Source organism: Zingiber officinale, chromosome 11A (assembly GCF_018446385.1).
Source record: "Zingiber officinale cultivar Zhangliang chromosome 11A, Zo_v1.1, whole genome shotgun sequence".
Lineage (NCBI taxonomy): Eukaryota > Viridiplantae > Streptophyta > Magnoliopsida > Zingiberales > Zingiberaceae > Zingiber > Zingiber officinale.
In genome coordinates this window covers 51,127,657-51,147,099 of record NC_056006.1, presented here as the reverse complement: position 1 = coordinate 51,147,099, position 19,443 = coordinate 51,127,657, and positions in this window count along the sequence as shown.

Genomic DNA, 19,443 nt, shown 5'->3' with positions numbered 1-19,443 from the left:
TGTTTATGTATCAGTTTGTTTAGCTCTGTACTCCGATTTTGTTTTTGGAGTGTTGATGTCGTTATGTGGTATTTTGTATTTGTTGTTGGTTGTGTAAGCCTAGCCGGCTAGCAGTTTTGTGTTTGGTTTCTATCGTTTTCCGTTGTGTTTTTTTTATTGTATCAGCCGAGTAGGCTGTATCATATAACTGCGTGGTTGTGTGTATATTCCAGCCGCCTGTGGCTGATGTATATTGTGTATGTAGAAAGTTTCAGATTGTCCGCCGTACAGGGGGGTGCTGCCGAAATTTCTTCGGACAGGGACTCCTCCGGGGCGTGACAGACAATATTAGTTGAGCCATCTAACCATTGTGTTGCAGTACTTCATGTTACGGTTGCTCTACCTGAGGTTCAGTAACCTCTAGAGGCGAGCAAAGCACACAAGATAGAGAAACACTATAACTAAATAGCTAGTCAAAATATCTGTCAATTAACACTCTACTCCTCGTAGATCATCATATGATATTTCCACTTGAAATAGTGGATCTCATAGGTGTTAATCATGTAACACCTTGGCAACAGTTATATCTCTTAAGTGTTAAGCAATTAGCTCTACACCTTCTTACATTAGTGGGGGTCACCTAGCCCAAATATACCTTTTAAGTCATCTGACCAGGTACAGATAGTTCATGATCAAAGTCCCCATGGAATAGGATACATCAATCCTTTATAAATTGACCAAGCCAATAATGATATACGACTTAATTCAGTCTTTTCCATGTCAGTACAAGCCATGTATTCAAATGTGCTTGTAATATCTAACTAAGCACGAATAACCCATAGATTAAAATATCCACAAAATAGAGTAAGTCGATCCCCTACTGATTAGACCAACAAAATAAATCAATCATCTACTAACTAATTAAAAAGAATACATTAATCCTCCACAAAGTGACTAAGGTAAATTGATCCACGACTACCCATGTCAACAAGTGTAAATCAGTCTTCTATTAACCGATCTAACAAGAATAAATTAATCATCTACTGACGTAACTAATTAAAGTAAATCGGTACTCTACTAGCTGAGTATCAAGCAACATAAATATGCAGTTACTAACCACTACCCAGCTATTGATAGCAGGGACTGGTATATACCTCTAACTCCTATCTAGTAGTAACAGATGCTAAAACTACTGGTGGTATGATATGAAAAATTCCTGAGACTGTAATCCTTGTTCTCCATTAGGGTCGACCATGATCAGTGGTTGGCCCAATACATGTAATACATGTTATATCTATAACAACTAGATAGGTACTAACAAAGAGTGATAATACATGTTAAACTATAATAGACAATAGTGCATATATCAATAGAAATGTATGATAACAATATACCAATATACCTCCTATATCTTGGAGATGTCCTGTCGCTGTCAGGTCCCAAAATCTGAAAAAAATCACATCGAGAAAACCAAAACATGAAATCCAAAACACAAGAAATAAGACTCGTAAACCTGTGGCTCTGATACCAAATAAATTGTCACGACCCGAGGAGTCCTTGCCAGAGGAAAACTATGACAGTATCTCCCCTGTACTAGTGACAATCTGAATCATTTCTACATCCACAGATATACATCAGCCACATTAGTTGGAATATATACACAACCACGCAGTTTATATTCAGCCCACTCAGCTATAACAACAAAAATACAATCACACACACACACACACACACACACACACACACACACACACACATATATATATATATAGCTACTAGGCTAGCCGAGTGGCTGTAACAGGCCACTCGGCTGTACTAAAAAGAAGAACACAGTGAAAATACAACAGAAAATCATTACAAACCAAATGAATGACTACTAGCCAGCTAGACTTACACAACACACCAAACAATACAAAACACTACATCACAACACTCCGGAACCAAAGCCAAAATTTTACATTGCTAAGTAAACCAAAATCATAGACCAAATAAAGTACAAATGAAAACCAGAAACAGGTCTTCAGATGTGACGTGGGAACCGGTAGACAGGATATTCCAAGTGACTCCACAAATATCTACCTGATGCTTGAAATAAAAAAATATCAACGGTGTGAGTTCAGCAACTCAACAAATACCAAATAGATAGGCATAATAAGCTATAACTAACAGTAATAAGCATGCGGTACAGTTTCCTGAACAAAAGTAGGAAATGCATACTGGAAAGGATTGAAGATAACTGTACTCACCAGAACCTCCTATCCGGAATATAAGGGTCATGAGACCAGATACAAAATGTCACTTGTATGCATGTCAAACATATGCAACCAATATACAGCAATCACAAGCAATAAATGCAATCATGCAAAATGGTGCAAAATGACATATGTCACCCCTGACGCCAGTTAGTCATCTCACATGCGATGGTGAGACCGAGTGGGTAGGGTTATGACAATTATGCACTCTACCATCACTGCTCTTGAGTGACCAAGTGGACAGAATGCTGTAGGAGTACACCTATCCTCCTATCCCAACTAGAGTGGGGGAGCGCAATGCTCTCATCTCCCTGAGACAGTCTGGAGGAGGGATCCCTGCCAACTACCACGCCGCGTCACCACTACCCATGAGCGGACCAACGAAGCCTAACAGAGCAAACTGCTACACACCCTACCTGATATACCCCTAACCCATGAGTGGTTGTGTGCGTAGATCATATAACTGACGATGTGCTCAACAATAATGGAGCTGACAATCGCTCAACATGTAATCTGTTGGGTGCTACATGGAATTCCGTTCTGTTTCCCTTGTTCAAAAATTTGTACAAGAACAGAACTTTTCCTAGCAGCCCATATGCTCTACAGAAGTTAAACTTGTATTGCAAACGAAACTTAATATTTTTAATCCAAGTTATCCTTGAGAAGTTAAACTTGGATTGGAAACGGAACTTAACATTTTTACTCCAAGTTCAACCCATGTGTTCTTTAGAAGTTAAACCATATTACAGAAGTTGATTAAATATCTATTTCAAAGATTGGCTTCTAGGTTAAACATGGCGAGACACTCGGCCTTCTTGGGTATGGGATCATCCACCACTTCCTAGACAAAGCCTTTCAAAGAAATTGAATATTTAAACTTCTTATAGTAACCTTAGGTTTAACTATAGAGACTACAATAGAAACACAAAATTGAAACACAAAATCGATAGCCTCTTGTGTTGGTATTTCAGGATCCACACTAAGAAAAACTAAACTAGTATGCAGCGGACTAAAAAACTAGTTATACCTTTCTTTGTAACCTAAAGAACTCTTGATCTTCTGCTGTATTCCTCTCCTCTTCTTGGATGTCGTGTGAGCGACGATCTACCAAGATGAAGACACCCGACCTTCTCCTTCTTTTCCAAGCTTTCGGCCACCATAGAGTACATAGTGAAGAGGCCTCGTCCTTCTTTTTCTTCTCCTCCAAGCAACTGACCACAAGGTGAAGGTCCTTTTCCAAGTGTCGTCGACCCTTATGAAGAGGAAAGGGAAAAAAAGAGAGAGCCAGCAACAAGAAATTAGAAGAGGAGCCTTGGTTATCTTTTTAGAGAGCATCCCCTCCTCCTCTTTTATAATCTTTGCTAGCGGCTAATAAGGAATATTTTTAATAAAATTTCCTTTTATTTTCTATTGTAGATGGTTACAAAAAGGAAAGATTTTAACAAAATTAAAATCTCTCTTTTTAAACCATTGTAAATAGCTATAAAAGGAAAGATTATAACAATTTTATTTTAAATAAAATCTTCCTTTTATTCTTATAATGGTTGGTTACAAAAAGGAAAGATTTTAACAAAATTAAAATCTCTCTTTTAGCCAATATAGATAGCTACAAAAAGGAAAGATTTTAACAAAAATTAAAATCTCTCTTTTAACCATGGTAGATAACTAAAAAAAGGAAAGATTTTAACAAAATTAAAATCTCTCTTTTAATCCATTGTAGAAAGTTATAAAAGGAAAGATTTTAACAAAATTTTGTTTTCAACAAAACTTTCTTTTCTCTTCTTGTATGGCCAACCCAATGCATGGGCATCAAGCATGGCTTGGCCGGCCCACATCTTGGGCACCAAGAGGGCTTGGTCGGCCCCTTGCTTAGACACCAAGCAAGGATGTGGCCGACCCCTCATTTGGGTAAGAAGTAAAATCAAAATGGATGAACGCAAGGCTTTATAGAGGCTATATCAGAGACCGAGAGGAGGAATTGGTTTTGGCCTCCTGATGAACTTAAACTTCCTGTGTTCGACCCGAACACCAAACTCAAGTTCATCAATAATAACTCATACCACTAAAGAGTTATTATTGAACTACTGCACCAATCCCATATTACTTATGGGTTCTTTCTTATCATGTGTGTGTTAATCTCCCTGTGTTTAAGATATCTAATGCCCATTAATTAAATGAGTTACTGACAACTCACTTAATTAACAACTAGCTCCAAGAGTAGTACCACTCAACCTCATTGTCATGTTGGAACTATGTTCACCTACAGGGTTTACATGACAATCTTTATGAACTCGTCAAGGGGATATCATCAACCTAGATAACGAGGACACAGTTTTCTTTTATAATCAACAACACACCATATAAATAATATTATTTCCCAATTTATCGGGCCTATTGATTTAACAAATAAATCTCACCCATTGATAAATAAAAGAAAGAAATACTAAGTACATGTGCTTGTTATTATATCGAGATTAAGAGTACGCACATCCATAATAACAGAGGTTCTGTTCTTTTATGAAGTTAGTATAAAAGGAACAACCTTAAATGATCCTGCTCAATACACACATAGTGTACTAGTGTAATTTTATAGTCAAGATAAACTAATACCAAATTACACTACAACCATTCCAATAGTTTGCCCCAATCCATCTTGGTTGTGAGCTACTATTTATAATTTATAAGGAACTGATAACATGATCTTCTGTGTGACACCACACACTATAATATAAATTAAATGGACAACTACATTTAACTAAATGCAGACATTTGGCCAATGTGATTTTCATTTCAAAATAAATGTTCATACAAAAAGCTAGGCTTTTAGTATACATCCTAATAATCTCCTGTTGGAGCAATCCCAATGGTCCGCGAGACCATGTGTTTTGGTGTTTGGGCAAAGGGTTTAAGTTAGGTTTACCCTCGTTATTTGATATGTGTACTTGAGTTGTGCAGGACTGCAGGTGACACATGTGACTCAGGTTGACGGCTTCGGGTTCGATGAAGGATGGCATTGAGGACAAGCCGCGGGCTTGAATGCATCTGAGGGATCGTGGACAAGGCAACAAGGACAAGGGCCGAGGGAAGCGACTTCGAGGCATACGCGAAGGATGGCATTGGAGACAAGCCGCGGGCTTGGATGCATCCGAGGGGCGAGAGCCAAAGGAAGTAGGCTTGAAGGCAAGAGGTCAAAGCTGCAAAGAAGAGTCAAGTGAGTCGTGAGGGTCCGAGTGCGAGTGAAATGTACTCGGGATGGGAAACCCTAAGTTTAGGGTTGTACCAGTCGACTGGTACTGGGACCAATCGACTGGTGGTGAGCACAGAAGCATTCTGTGCCCGAAATGGCTGGGATCAGTCGACTGATAGATAGCCGTTGGAGTGCATGGACCAGTCGACTGGTAACGGGCAAATCAGGTTCTGATTTGTTCCAAGCTCTATAAGAAGGAGCTTGGTATGGCCGGCCAAGGCGACAAAATTAGACTTGGTTAAAGCCTAATTAGTAGTCACAAGAGTTCTCAAGTGCTTGTGTAATCCAAGAGGTCTTGGTGTGTTTGTGGTGAGATTTCTCCACCCACAAGGAGCGACTTGAGATAGCCGGAGGTTGCCGGGGGCTAATCCACCGACGGATAGGGATCATCCACCTTACGGACAGCCGTGGAGTAGGAGCATCATCTCCGAACCACGTAAATTGACGTGTATTGGTTTGCTAGTTCTTTTCCTTGTCTTTAGCTTTCGTATTCACTGCTTTAGTATTTGTATTTCCGCTTGCGCACTAACGAATACGTAGGAAGCGAGTATTTGGGGGCGCCGTCTATCCAACCCCCCTTCTAGCCGGCCACCGATCCTCCAACAAGTGGTATCAGAGCGAGGACGCTCTCCGTTGGACTAACCGCCAAGGAAGCACAAGATGGCCGGGTTTATTGTCCCTCCAAAATTTGAAGGAGGAAGCCTTGGGGACATCACCTTTTGGATGGTGAAGATGAAGAGCTTCCTCGACACGGATTGGGACACAATGATGGTCGTCGAAGAACCATTTGAAGCCCCAAGAGACAAGAAAGGAAAGAAGCTCCGAACACGACATTGGACGGAGGAGCAAACCTCACAATCGGAGGCAAACTCAAAGGTAATAGCAATTTTAATTGATTTATTGCCTCCTAATGTGATAAATGGTGTAGGTGAGTATAAGAACGCCCATGATTTGTGGAGCATGGTGAAGAAATTTCCATGGGAGGAATTTTTGCCTACACAAGAAGAAGAAGAAAAATCCGAAGAAAGTGATGAAGTGGTCCAAGAGGAGAAGAAGGACCAATCGGATGTGGAGCCCAAGGAGTTGAGCTTAGTAGCTCAAGAAGAGAAGGTGGAGCAAACGGAAGTTGAGTCACGCTCAACATCCGAGGAGGAGAAGGAAGATGAAGCATCATCAACATCCTCAAGGGTTGAAGAAGAATCCAAGACGGATGAAGAAGAGGTCTTGGAGGTCAACCTAGTGAGCACCTCCACCGAAGCAAAGTCAAAAGATCACATTGTATGCTTCGGGTGCAATGAGAAGGGGCACTACAAGAGTAGGTGTCCATTGGGTAAGAAGAAGGTAACTCCTAAACCCAATCAAGTTATTTTGAATACTAGCATGGGTTGTAGGAATAAAGAAGCCCAAAAGAAGGAGAAGAAATGGCACATAGTGTGCTACACGTGTGGTGAGCGGGGTCATTACCACACCAAATGCCCAAAGAAGAAAGAAATCAAGAAGTTGGCGCATTTGAAGAAATGGGAGAAGAAGAGAAGCAAGAGTCAAGGGGGAGCTTCAAGGGTAAGGGAGGTATACCCTAATTTGAAATGCAATTCAAATTTTCATTCCTCCATGCATGCTAGGAATAATTCTCATTATTTACCCATGCAAAATTTTGGATTTAAATATCATGATAGGAATAGGGTTAATGTAGATCAAAACCCTAGGAGGTCAATTCATGAAAAACCTAGGAATGGTAGACCTAAGGAGGCCCAAGGCATTAATCCTAAGAAGGAGAGACACATGCCTAGAAAGGGTAGGTCTAGGAATGTCCATGGTGGACATGTTGACTCTAGGTTTAGGAACCTAGAAAGGGAGAATCAAGCTTTGAAGGCAAAGCTTGATGGTTTAGAGAAATTCCTTAAGAGATTCACTATTGGATCTAAGGGATTAAGTATGGTGTTGGGTAGCCAAAAACCCAACAATGATAGATCGGGCTTGGGATACCGATCTAGTCCCTCCAAGGTCAAAAGGAGACTATGTGCTAGGGTGGCACATGATAAGGGCAAGGGAGAGTCATCCAAGGCCAATAAAAAGAAATATGCTAGGGTTGCATATGATTATGGCAAGGATGATGTGTCCAAGGTCAAGAAGATAAGGAGATCTTCTAAGGGACATCATTGTGGTTTGGTCACAATAGATGAGTCACCTAGGGAGGTGACTAAGGTAAAGAGCTCTAGGGGGAGCTCCAAGAGTCAATTTGGGACCCATGGCCAATGGATCTCAGGTGGGTTCTACTTGGGGGTCTAGAGGAGCCATGGAGTGTGCCAAATCGTTTAGAGACGGACTTGAGTCTCAAACCTAGAGATTTGACACACATGGTTTGTGTTTCATGCAAGAAATATGACAATTGGGGTCATATTGCATGATAATTGATTTTGGATGTATAGATGTCATATAAACCAATGCTAGGGATGCATTGTGGGTTGGTATGAGCAAATACATCAAAAGGAAGCCAAAACTAGGACTTTAGGTCAAGGTTCAATTGAACCATTTAGTTAGTTTTGGATCTTGTGTCAATCTTGGGATTGGTAATAGATATTTTTTTTAATATATTTTTCCCAAGTAGACAAGGGTACAATAGACCTCTCCACAAAATTTGGGAATTTTTGGAGGTCTAGGGAATTACTGGTGCATTTCTGAAGTTGGCCTGAAAAGGCTGATTTTTTCAGAAAAAGGGTACCAGTCGACTGGTGCAGATACCAGTCGACTGGTAACAGTGTTTTTCGACCACAGAATGTTTCTGTAAGGTTCTGTCGAAGGGGGGCAGTCGACTGGCACTTGGGGCAGTCGACTGATACCAGTCTGAAACTGTTTTCAGCATTGGTATGTGACCATGTCAACTCGGTTAGATGTATGGGATCCAAGGGGGATTAATACATGAGTTTAGGGTCAGTTTGGATGATAAGTTTTCAACAATTGGGATATTGTTGGAGAACTTTTTGGATGTTAGGCAAAGGGGGAGAATTAAGGTTTAAATTGGGAAAACCTTAAGTGCCTTTGCGTAGGGGGAGCCTTGGGATAGGTTCTTAAAAAGCCCGTGGTAAAATCCTAGCTCAATGGGGAGCGTAGGTGTAGGGGGAGCCTTGTGATAGGTCCCAATACAATGTTTGCAAGTTGCCAAGTGTGTAGCCTTGGCAACGTAAGTCCATTCGGCGGTTGCCAAGTGTGTAGCCTTGGCAACGTAAGTCCATTCGGCGGAGTAAGTCCAAGTGTGTAGCCTTGGCATCGTAAGTCCAGTGTATTAGCATGTTTATTTGCTATTTGTTTTCCCTAACTTAAACGTATTGCCAAACACCAAAAAGGGGGAGATTGTTGGAGCAATCCCAATGGTCCGCGAGACCATGTGTTTTGGTGTTTGGGCAAAGGGTTTAAGTTAGATTTACCCTCGTTATTTGATATGTGTACTTGAGTTGTGCAGGACTGCAGGTGACACATGTGACTCAGGTTGACGGCTTCGGGTCCGATGAAGGATGGCATTGAGGACAAGCCGCGGGCTTGAATGCATCTGAGGGATCGTGGACAAGGCAACAAGGACAAGGGCCGAGGGAAGCGACTTCGAGGCATACGCGAAGGATGGCATTGGAGACAAGCCGCGGGCTTGGATGCATCCGAGGGACGAGAGCCAAAGGAAGTAGACTTGAAGGCAAGAGGTCAAAGCTGCAAAGAAGAGTCAAGTGAGTCGTGAGGGTCCGAGTGCGAGTGAAATGTACTCGGGATGGGAAACCGTAAGTTTAGGGTTGTACCGACCGCATCGACCACCGATCGGTGGTGAGCATGTACATTCTGAATGTTGGGGGATCACCGATCGTCATGGGACCACCGATCGATAGATAGCCGCTGAGTGCCGTGGCACCACCGACATGGACCAGTCGACTGGTAACGGGCAAATCAGGTTCTGATTTGTTCCAAGCTCTATAAGAAGGAGCTTGGTATGGCCGACCAAGGCGACGAAATTAGACTTGGTTAAAGCCTAATTAGTAGTCACAAGAGTTCTCAAGTGCTTGTGTAATCCAAGAGGTCTTGGTGTGTTTGTGGTGAGGTTTCTCCACCGACAAGGAGCGACTTGAGATAGCCGGAGATTGCCGGGGGCTAATCCACCGACGGATAGGGATCGCCCACCTTACGGACAGCCGTGGAGTAGGAGCATCATCTCCGAACCACGTAAATTGACGTGTATTGGTTTGCTAGTTCTTTTCCTTGTCTTTAGCTTTCGTATTCACTGCTTTAGTATTTGTATTTCCGCTCGCGCACTAACAAATACGTAGGAAGCGAGTATTTGGGGGCGCCGTCTATCCAACCCCCCTTCTAGCCGGCCACCAATCCTCCAACATCTCCCACTTATACTGAAAGACTATGGTGCCATATATGCTGCCATACATATGATTCCCATCCCCTCAACATGCCCATCAAAAGCTCTCGCCTGAAGGGCCTCAGTGAAAGGATCTAGGTTATCTGCTGATGCAATCTTGGCGACAACAACTTCTCCTCATTTTACGATGTCTCGTATTAGGTGGTACTTGCGCTCAATGGGTTTACTTGCCTTATGGGCTCGTGGTTCCTTCGAGTTTGCTACTGCACCACTATTATCACAATAAATTATGATAATTTTGGGCAAACTAGGAATCACATCTAAGTCCATCAAGAAGTTTCTGAGTCATACAACTTCTTTGGCTGCCTTAGAGGCTGCCACATACTCAGCTTTCATGGTAGAGTTCGAAACACATTTTTTCTTAACACTCCTCCATGCTATGGCTTCACCTCCCAAAGTAAACACATACCCCAAGGTTGACTTACTATTGCCCCTATCTGATTGGAAGTCAGAATCCGTGTAACCCACAGGGAGTAAATCATCTGCCAGGTAAACCAACATATAATCTCTAGTCCTTCTCATGTACTTTAATATATGCTTTACGGTAGTCTAATGTCCTTGTCCTGGATTACTTTGATATCTGCTAACCATGCTCATGGCAAAACAGATATCCGATCTCATATATAGCATTGCATACATTAGGCTTCCTATAACCGAAGCATAAGGAACTGCCTTCATGTCCTCTATCTCCTTTGATGTTTTAGGACACATCTCTTTAGATAAAGGTACTCCATGCCGAAAAGGTAAAAAAACCTTTCTTGGAGTTTTGCATGCTAAAACGAGGTAGGATAATATCAATGTATGAAGCTTTGGATAAGCATAATATTCTTTTCTTGCGATCCCTTATTACTTTGATTCCAAGAATATGTCCACATTCTCCCAAATCCTTCATATCAAACTTCTTGGACAACCATACCCTTACGCTTGACAACACTTTGACATTGTTACCAATGAGAAAAATGTCATCTACGTATAGTACAATAAATACACCACATTTCTGTCACTCTTCTTGTATACCCAAGACTCATCCGGACATTGAATAAATCCATAAGATTAAACCGGATGTTCCAAGATCTTGAAGCTTGCTTTAGTCCATAGATAGACCGATGTTGCATCTTTATCTTGGAGTGCTTCATCATATGTCCAGGGATCAAGTTCATGTTCACCAAGAATCAAATCCAAAGATTCTCCAAAAAACATGAATCTATTAGGTTGCCTAACAACTCTCCCACTACGATGAGACACTACTTATAATTACGCATCATTTGTGACACGTGTTGTAGTTTCTTGTGGTATCTCATCTTGTACCATTGGTACTGTTAGTTAGAGCCCTAGAGCTAATCATTTGATGATTGTATGGACTCATTGTATCATATTCTTGTATATAAATAAAGACATTTAGATTTTGGTTATTATACTTACTTGTATTGGTGCCAAATAAACTAAGTATAATAATGTCCTTGAGTAGATGGTTCTCACCTATATCAATCGATTAGTTGAACCGATAGTGAGATGATATAGGGAACACTACTCTTAATCATTCCTAGTCGAGTATTAACATTAAGGGACAATGTTAATGCAATAAGACTAGCATGTAGGTCAACTCGATGACTTGATCTCAAAAGTCATGGATATAGAGATATCAAGTTGACACATGGGTATACATTAGAGAATGTATACTGAATGACCCGCCATGAGAAAGTATCATGGATCGTTATATGAGTGTCATATACTTTCTCATGTGGCTATTAGTATGACTACTAGTCCTTAGACCTGAAGTCACCATAGATCCCTACATAAGGAGTTATGTACTTTGGTTTCGTCAAACGTCACCCGTAACTGGGTGGACTATAAAGGCGATTACTGGGTATATAACAAATTATGCAGAGGGATGTGAGTGATGTAGATGGGATCTATCCCTCCTATATGACGGGAGAGACATCGGTATTCTTGATAGAGTGAGACCACGAAGTGCATGGCCATGCCCAAATGAGTCAATATGGGATATTGAGCTCATTTGATTTAGTGAGTCTACTTGGAGTTCAAGATTTAGATTGGTCAGAGGATGACACGGTCTATGCCTCACATTGATCAATCTAGATGTCTAGGATAGAAGAACACTTGTCATATATTGTGAAGAGTCACAATTAGTAGTCACAAGGTGATGTCGGATCTCGACATTCTTGTAACTTGGATAGTAATGATGTGTTGCTAGATACCGCTCATTACTTATGCTCCTAAATGGGTTTAGGGCATTGCCAACATTACAAGAACCTATAGGGTCACACACTAAGGACAATTAGATGGAGATTTGGTTCATATGATGAACCAAGAGGATTAGATTCATTTGATGAATCAAATTGGATTAAAAGTAATCCTAATTGGGCTAATTGAGTTGGACTCAAGTTGATTCATGTATTCAATGAGTCTAATTTAGATTATGACTTATTAAATCAATTTAATTTAATGAATTAGATTCATTATATTAAGTTGGCTCGAATCAAATGGTTGGATTAGATCAACCATGGTAGAGATTGGGTCAAGTTTGACTTGACTTGAGAAGGAAGACCAAAGGTCAATTTTGACTTGACCTTTTGCCACCTCATTGGTGAGTTGGCATTAGGTGGACCAATGATGATGTTCCACATCATCATGGTGTGCCACCTCATGGGAGTTACATACCCATTCTCTTTAATGAGGTATTAAATGAGAAATGGGGGTTACTCTTAGAGAGGTGGCCGGCCACTTTAGGGGGTTAATGAAATTCATTTTCATTGAACTCCTCATTCACTCCTTTCTTCTTCCTCAAGCTCTCCCTCTCCCTCTCCTCCTTGCTTAGCCGAATCTTACCAAGGTGCTAGCACCCCTTTGTGTGAGGTTTTCTCCACCTACGTGTCCGTGTGGATACTTCTAGAGGACCGACGCTTGACGGTCTAGAGATTCGGCAATTCCTTGGACGAGCGGGAACGCGAAAGGGCACGCTTCAAGGTATACTTCTTAACACATAGATCTAGGAGTAGATATTGATATTTAAAAACTCGTACTCGTAATTTTCGTTCGGTTTTCCTTGCACGGATCTACGGCTTTGGGTGATTCGGGGTTTCCGCGACGCGAAAAGTGGTTTTCGCGGCCCGAAAAACCCAACAGGTACTAAGGTAGATGTGTCTTCTCTTATTTCTTCAAGAACAATTTTACTCATGGGCTTGTGGTTCGTTACATAATCCTCTTCTAAAATCGGGCATTGGTGCTAACAATGACGTTCTGATCTTTAGGACTATAAAATAAACCTCCTTCCGTTCCTTTAGGATAACCCACAAACAAGCGAACTTCTGTTCGTGATTCCAACTTATCAGTGTCTCCCTTCAGCACATGTGTTGGACTATCCCAAATCCAAATATGTTTCAGACTATGCTTATGCCCATTCCACAATTATGTAGGAGTAGAGGGTACTGACTTAGAAGGTACCAAGTTCAGAATGTACACTGCCGTTTCCAGAGCATATCCTCAAAATAAATTTGGTAATTCTGAATAACTCATCATTTATCTAACTATTTACATAAGAGTCCTATTCCTTCGTTCTGCTACACCATTCTGTTGGGGTGTACTAGGCGCAGATAGTTGGGATTGAATCTCGACCTCTGATAAGTAACTCCTAAACTCTCCTAAGAGGTACTCACCACCACGATTAGACCGTAGTGTCTTGATTCTTTTACCATGACATTTCTCCACATCAACCTTGTATTCTTTGAACTTATCAAAGCACTCAGACTTGCGACACATCAAGTAAATATACCTGTATCTCGAATAGTCATCTATAAAAGAGACAAATATTCGAAACCACCTCTTTCCTAGATAGTCATAGGTCCACACAAATCAGAATGAATCAATTCCAACACATCTTTGGCTCTACCCCTTGGCCTTAAAAGGTCTCTTGGTCATTTTTCCTTCCAAGCAAGATTCGCAGGTTGGAAAGTCTTCCACCACTAATGAACCTAAAGGTCCATCGGCTATTAGCCTTTGAATCCTACTCAAGTTAACATGACCAAGCCTTAGATGCCAAAGATATGTTTGGTTCATTTTCGAAGGTTGCTTTCTCTTATTAGAATTAGAAGATATGTTATTAATTTCCATTTGTTGCATCGTGGGAGTTATTGGATTTAGAGTATACAAATTTCCAACCAATGTATCAGAATATATAACTACCCTATTTTTTTTGATAACTACTTTGTCATTAAAAGAAACAGAATATCCAACCATAAGTAGTTTAGAAACTAAAATCAAGTTTTTTCTAAAACTTGGTACATAAAGATAATTTCTCAAAATCAATATTTTATTCCTATCAAAGGACAAATAAACATCTCCCACTGCAACAACCGCCACTTTTTTTTAGCATTGCCCATGTTGACGGTAATCTCCCCTTCATGTAGCCGTCGAGTTTCCTGGAACCCCTATAATGAATTGTAGACATGATCAGTGGCTCCCGTATCTACACACCAGGTACTGGTAGATAACACCGCTAAACATATTTCGACAACTAATGAATAAGATACTCCTTTATTGTTCTCGTTTCTGCGAGGACATCCCGTCAAATGAGCCATCATTTTTAGGATATGATCCCTTATGGTTGTCCCCTCAGCCATGGTGGTTGTCATTAAGTTTCTCATGGCCTCCTGCTTGGCAGCCCGATTCTGGTGTCCGAAGAATTCCTTGAGATTGAGTATCATGTCATAGGCAGTGGGTAGGGCTTGATGCTGATGTTGCAGCATATTTGACATAGAAGCCAAAATGTAACACCGCGCTATCTCATCTGCCTTAACCCATTTCCTATACCTGTCAATCTCCTCTTCACTAGAATCACTATTAGGCACGCTAGGATAGACCTCAAGAATTACAAACTAGTAACCTTCAGTAGTTAAGATAATGTCCAAGTTTTGTTTTCAATTAATGTAATTAGGACTAGTAAGTTTGTTTTCTTTCAATATAACAGCAAGAGGATTGAAAGCCATTTGAAATCCTAAGAATCACAAAATATTTGGTCAAAACTTTAGAATTTAAAATAATATTGATTCTTCAAACAATATCATTTAAATTCACCAACACCTAAAAACACCGTGAATTTTGTATGCCACGATAGTGTGGAGGCATACAAATTCAAACATTTGTAAGAGGATTTTTACCCATTAATTTTATTATCTTGTCAAGCTAAATTTATGACAAATAAAATTAATAGTTGGGTTGTCTTCAGTCACACAAATAATAGCAGCGACTCCGATGGAGAGGATACTATTAAATGCACCTAAGTGTATACTATTACTTGATACTTAGTCCATTAATTATAATTATGCCCCTTCAGATGGAGAAGATCACACAAACCTAAATAATTTCCTATAATCATCCATAAAGGAAGTTTGATCTAGTGATCCACAAACAAACTCATCCGATGTGGAGGAAGGCACTCAAAGCCAACGCGTAAGTTTGAATGCATCACTTACAAACCAGTAATGGAGACCGTGGAATTTAAATAATTCCTCTCCCATTTAGTTATTTAAAATGAGAAATTTTAACATGCACACACACAGAGCACATATAAACAGCATAAAAGGCAATAAATATGAAAAATAATTTTCTAACTATTATGGCTTCATCCATAGTTGTCTTTCGTGTGCCACCAACCCTAGCCGCTGCCAATGGGTCATGTCGTCACATCTATCTTTCTTCCTTTTCCGCTGCGCCTCTAGTCCTCAAATAGCATCATGCCTCGCAAGGATACGATCCTTAACAAAAATAAAATTTTACATTTATCGATCCTATATTCCACAAGGAAATGTACATGTAATCTAGATCGAATAGAATTTAAAATCCTAAAACTAATACAACTCCTACTATATTTAATAATTACAATCATGCACATACATAAAATACCCTCGACAAGCCCGAGGATCCAATCACACACAAATACAATAGAGCCATAATAGTTGGAACTAGGATCCCTACAACCACAGAATTAATCTATTTGTACATCCTACTATTATCCTGCCTAAATTTATGTATAAAAAGTGCACAATTTAACTAAAAACCAAATACACAGAGACAGAAAACTAGCTCTGATACCAATTGTTGGGTGCTACTTGGAATTTTGTTTTGTTTCCCTTGTTCAAAAATTTGTACAAGAACAGAACATTTCCTAGTAGCCCATGTGCTCTACAGAAGTTAAACTTGGATTGCAAATGAAAATTAACATTTTTAATCCAAGTTGTTCTTCAGAAGTTAAACTTTGATTGAAAACGAAACTTAACATTTTTACTCCAAATTCAACCCATGTGTTCTTCAGAAGTTAAACCATATTACAGAAGTTGATTAAATATCTATTTCAAAGATTGACTTCAAGTTAAACATGGCGAGACACTCGGCCTTCTTGGGTATGGGATCATCCACCACTTCCTAGACAAAGCCTTTCAAAGAAATTGAATATTTAAACTTCTTACAGTAACCTTAGGTTTAACTATAGAGACCACAATAGAAACATAAAATCGAAACACAAAATCGATAGCCTCTTGTGTTGGTATTTCAGGATCCACACAAAGAAAAACTAAACTAGTATGTAGCGGAATAAATAACTAGTTATACCTTTCTTTGTAACCTAAAGACCTCTTGAACTTCTGTTGATTCCTTTCCTTTTCTTGGACATCGTGTGGGCGATGATCTACCAAGATGAAGACACCTGACCTTCTCCTTCTTTTCCAAGCTTTCGGCCACCAAAGAGTACAAAGTGAAGAGGCCTCCTCCTCCTTCTTCTTCTCCTCCAAGCAACCGACCACAAGGTGAAGGTCCTTCTCCAAGTGCCGCCAACCCTTATGAAGAGGAAAGGGAAAAAAAAGAGAGAGCCGGCCATAAGAAATTAGAAGAGGAGACTTGGTTATCTTTTTAGAGAGCATCCCCTCGTCCTCTTTTATAATCTTTGCTAGCGGCTAATAAGGAAAGTTTTTAATAAAATTTCCTTTTATTTGTTATTATAGATGGTTACAAAAAAGGAAAGATTTTAACAAAATTAAAATCTCTCTTTTAAATCATTGTTAATAGCTATAAAAGGAAAGATTATAAAAAAAATTTATTTTAAACAAAATCTTCCTTTTATTCCTATAATGGTTGGTTACAAAAAGGAAAGATTTTAACAAAATTAAAATCTCTCTTTTAACCAATGTAGATAACTACAAAAAAGGAAAGATTTTAATAAAATTAAAATCTCTCTTTTAACCATGGTAGATAACTAGAAAAAGGAAAGATTTTAACAAAATTAAAATCTCTCTTTTAATCCATTGTAAAAAGCTATAAAAGAAAAGATTTTAACAAAATTTTGTTTTCAACAAAACTTCTTTTTCTCTTCTTGTATGGCCGACCCCATGCTTGGGCACCAAACATGGCTTGGCTGGTCCACATCTTGGGCACCAAGAGGGCTTGGCCGACCCCTTGCTTGGACACCAAGCAAGGATGTGGCCGACCCCTCATTTGGGTAGAAGCAAAATCAAAACGGGTGAACGCGAGGCTTTATAGAGGCTACAGTAGGGGCTGAGAGGAGGAATTGGTTTTGGTTTCCTGATGAATTTGAGCTTCCTGTGTTTGACCCGAACACCCAACTCAAGTTCATCAATAATAACTTATACCACTAAAGAGTTATTATTGAACTACCGCACTAATCCCATATTACATTATGGGCTCCTTCTTATCATGAGTGTGTTAATCTCCCTGTGTTTAAGGTATCGAATGTCGATTTATTAAATGAATTACTGACAACTTACTTAATTAACATCTTGCTCCAAGAGTAGTACCACTCAACTTTATTTTTATGTCAGAACTAAGTCCACCTGTAGGGTTTTACATGACAATCCTTATGAATGTCTCAAGGGGACATCATCAAATTAGATAACTAGGACACTGTTTTCTTCTATAATCAACAACACACCATATAAATAATATTATTTCCCAACTTATCGGGCTAATTGATTTAACGAATAAATCTCACTCATTGATAAATTATGGAAATAAATACTAAGTACATGTGCTTGTTATTATATCGGGATTAACAGTACACACATCCATAATAACAGAGATTCTGTTCTTTTATGCAGTCAGTATAAAAGGAATAACCTTAAATGGCTTCTACTCAATACACACATAGTATACTAGTGCAATTTTATAGTCAAGATAAACTAATACCAAATTATACTACAATCATTCCAATGGTTTGTCCCAATCCATCTTGGTTGTGAGCTACTATTTATAATTTATAAGGAACTAATAACATGATCTTCTGTGTGACACCGCACATCATGTTATCTACAATATAAATTAAATGGACAATTGCATTTAACTAAATGCAGACATTTGACCAATATGATTCTTATTTCAAAATAAATGTTCATACAAAAAGCTAGACTTTTAGTATACATCCTAACATAATAATGCAAGATGGTGCATGACACTTAGCATGTAGATCCTAACAGAATACACCTCCATATAATATGTACCAAAAAGGAACTAAATCCATACAACAACCTAGGTATCATAAAACTAGGTACACAAATTAGTTATGTCAAATAACTGGACTACTAAACAGTAGGGCAATGTGTGTCACTATTCCTATGAATAGGAGTAAACATGGCAACAAGCATGAATGCACAATAGACAAGAATATAGGCAAACTACAAGAACCAAATAGTGACATACCAAAGTAGATGCAAACATAATCATTACTACTAGCAATAAACTATTATGCATATCTAAAATGATTATATCAAAGAGATAAGTCAGAAGTACCCATCTCAAAAGAAGATCGTATCAAATCAATCCCATGTCGAGATGCTCGCCTTGAATCAAAGTCCTACATCAATCAATATGTATATTTTATTTAGCTAAATTCATATAAATTAAATAACTAAATAAAATCTCTAAAACTAATTAGGGAAACCCTAATCGACATAACCATTACCCTAACTAAATACAATCAATTGGTCAACTAGGGTTGATTTCCTTAACCCTAGACACTCCACTAAACAATTTGATTTGAATCCAAACCTAAACCAATTCTAGTAACAATACATGCTTCACCTAACTACCCTAAAAGCTAAATCTACAACAAAGATCAATTTCCAGATTCACAAAATCCACACCTCACATGCTGGAAATCCACCTAATGATCCAATCCAATAAAATGATAAATCCATCCTTAATCCACCGATCCATTCCTTAATTGATCTATGCAGTAATCCATTTACTAACAAGTTCACACAAAATAAACCTAACATACCTAATAATCCTTAATCAATAATCAAACCGATGATCCCCACAACAACATAAAATCATGCTATTCAATCACTCCCAATTACACAAATTATAATCATTCCACAACTAAAATTGAATCCAATTCATATAAGAAGTTACCTCCATGACTCATCCAAATCCGATTGCCCTGTTTTTCACCCACGGTCAGAGAACCTTTCTACTGGAAATTCATAGCTGAAGCTACTATGAAGCTGCTGTCAGAAGCAAGGTTGGAG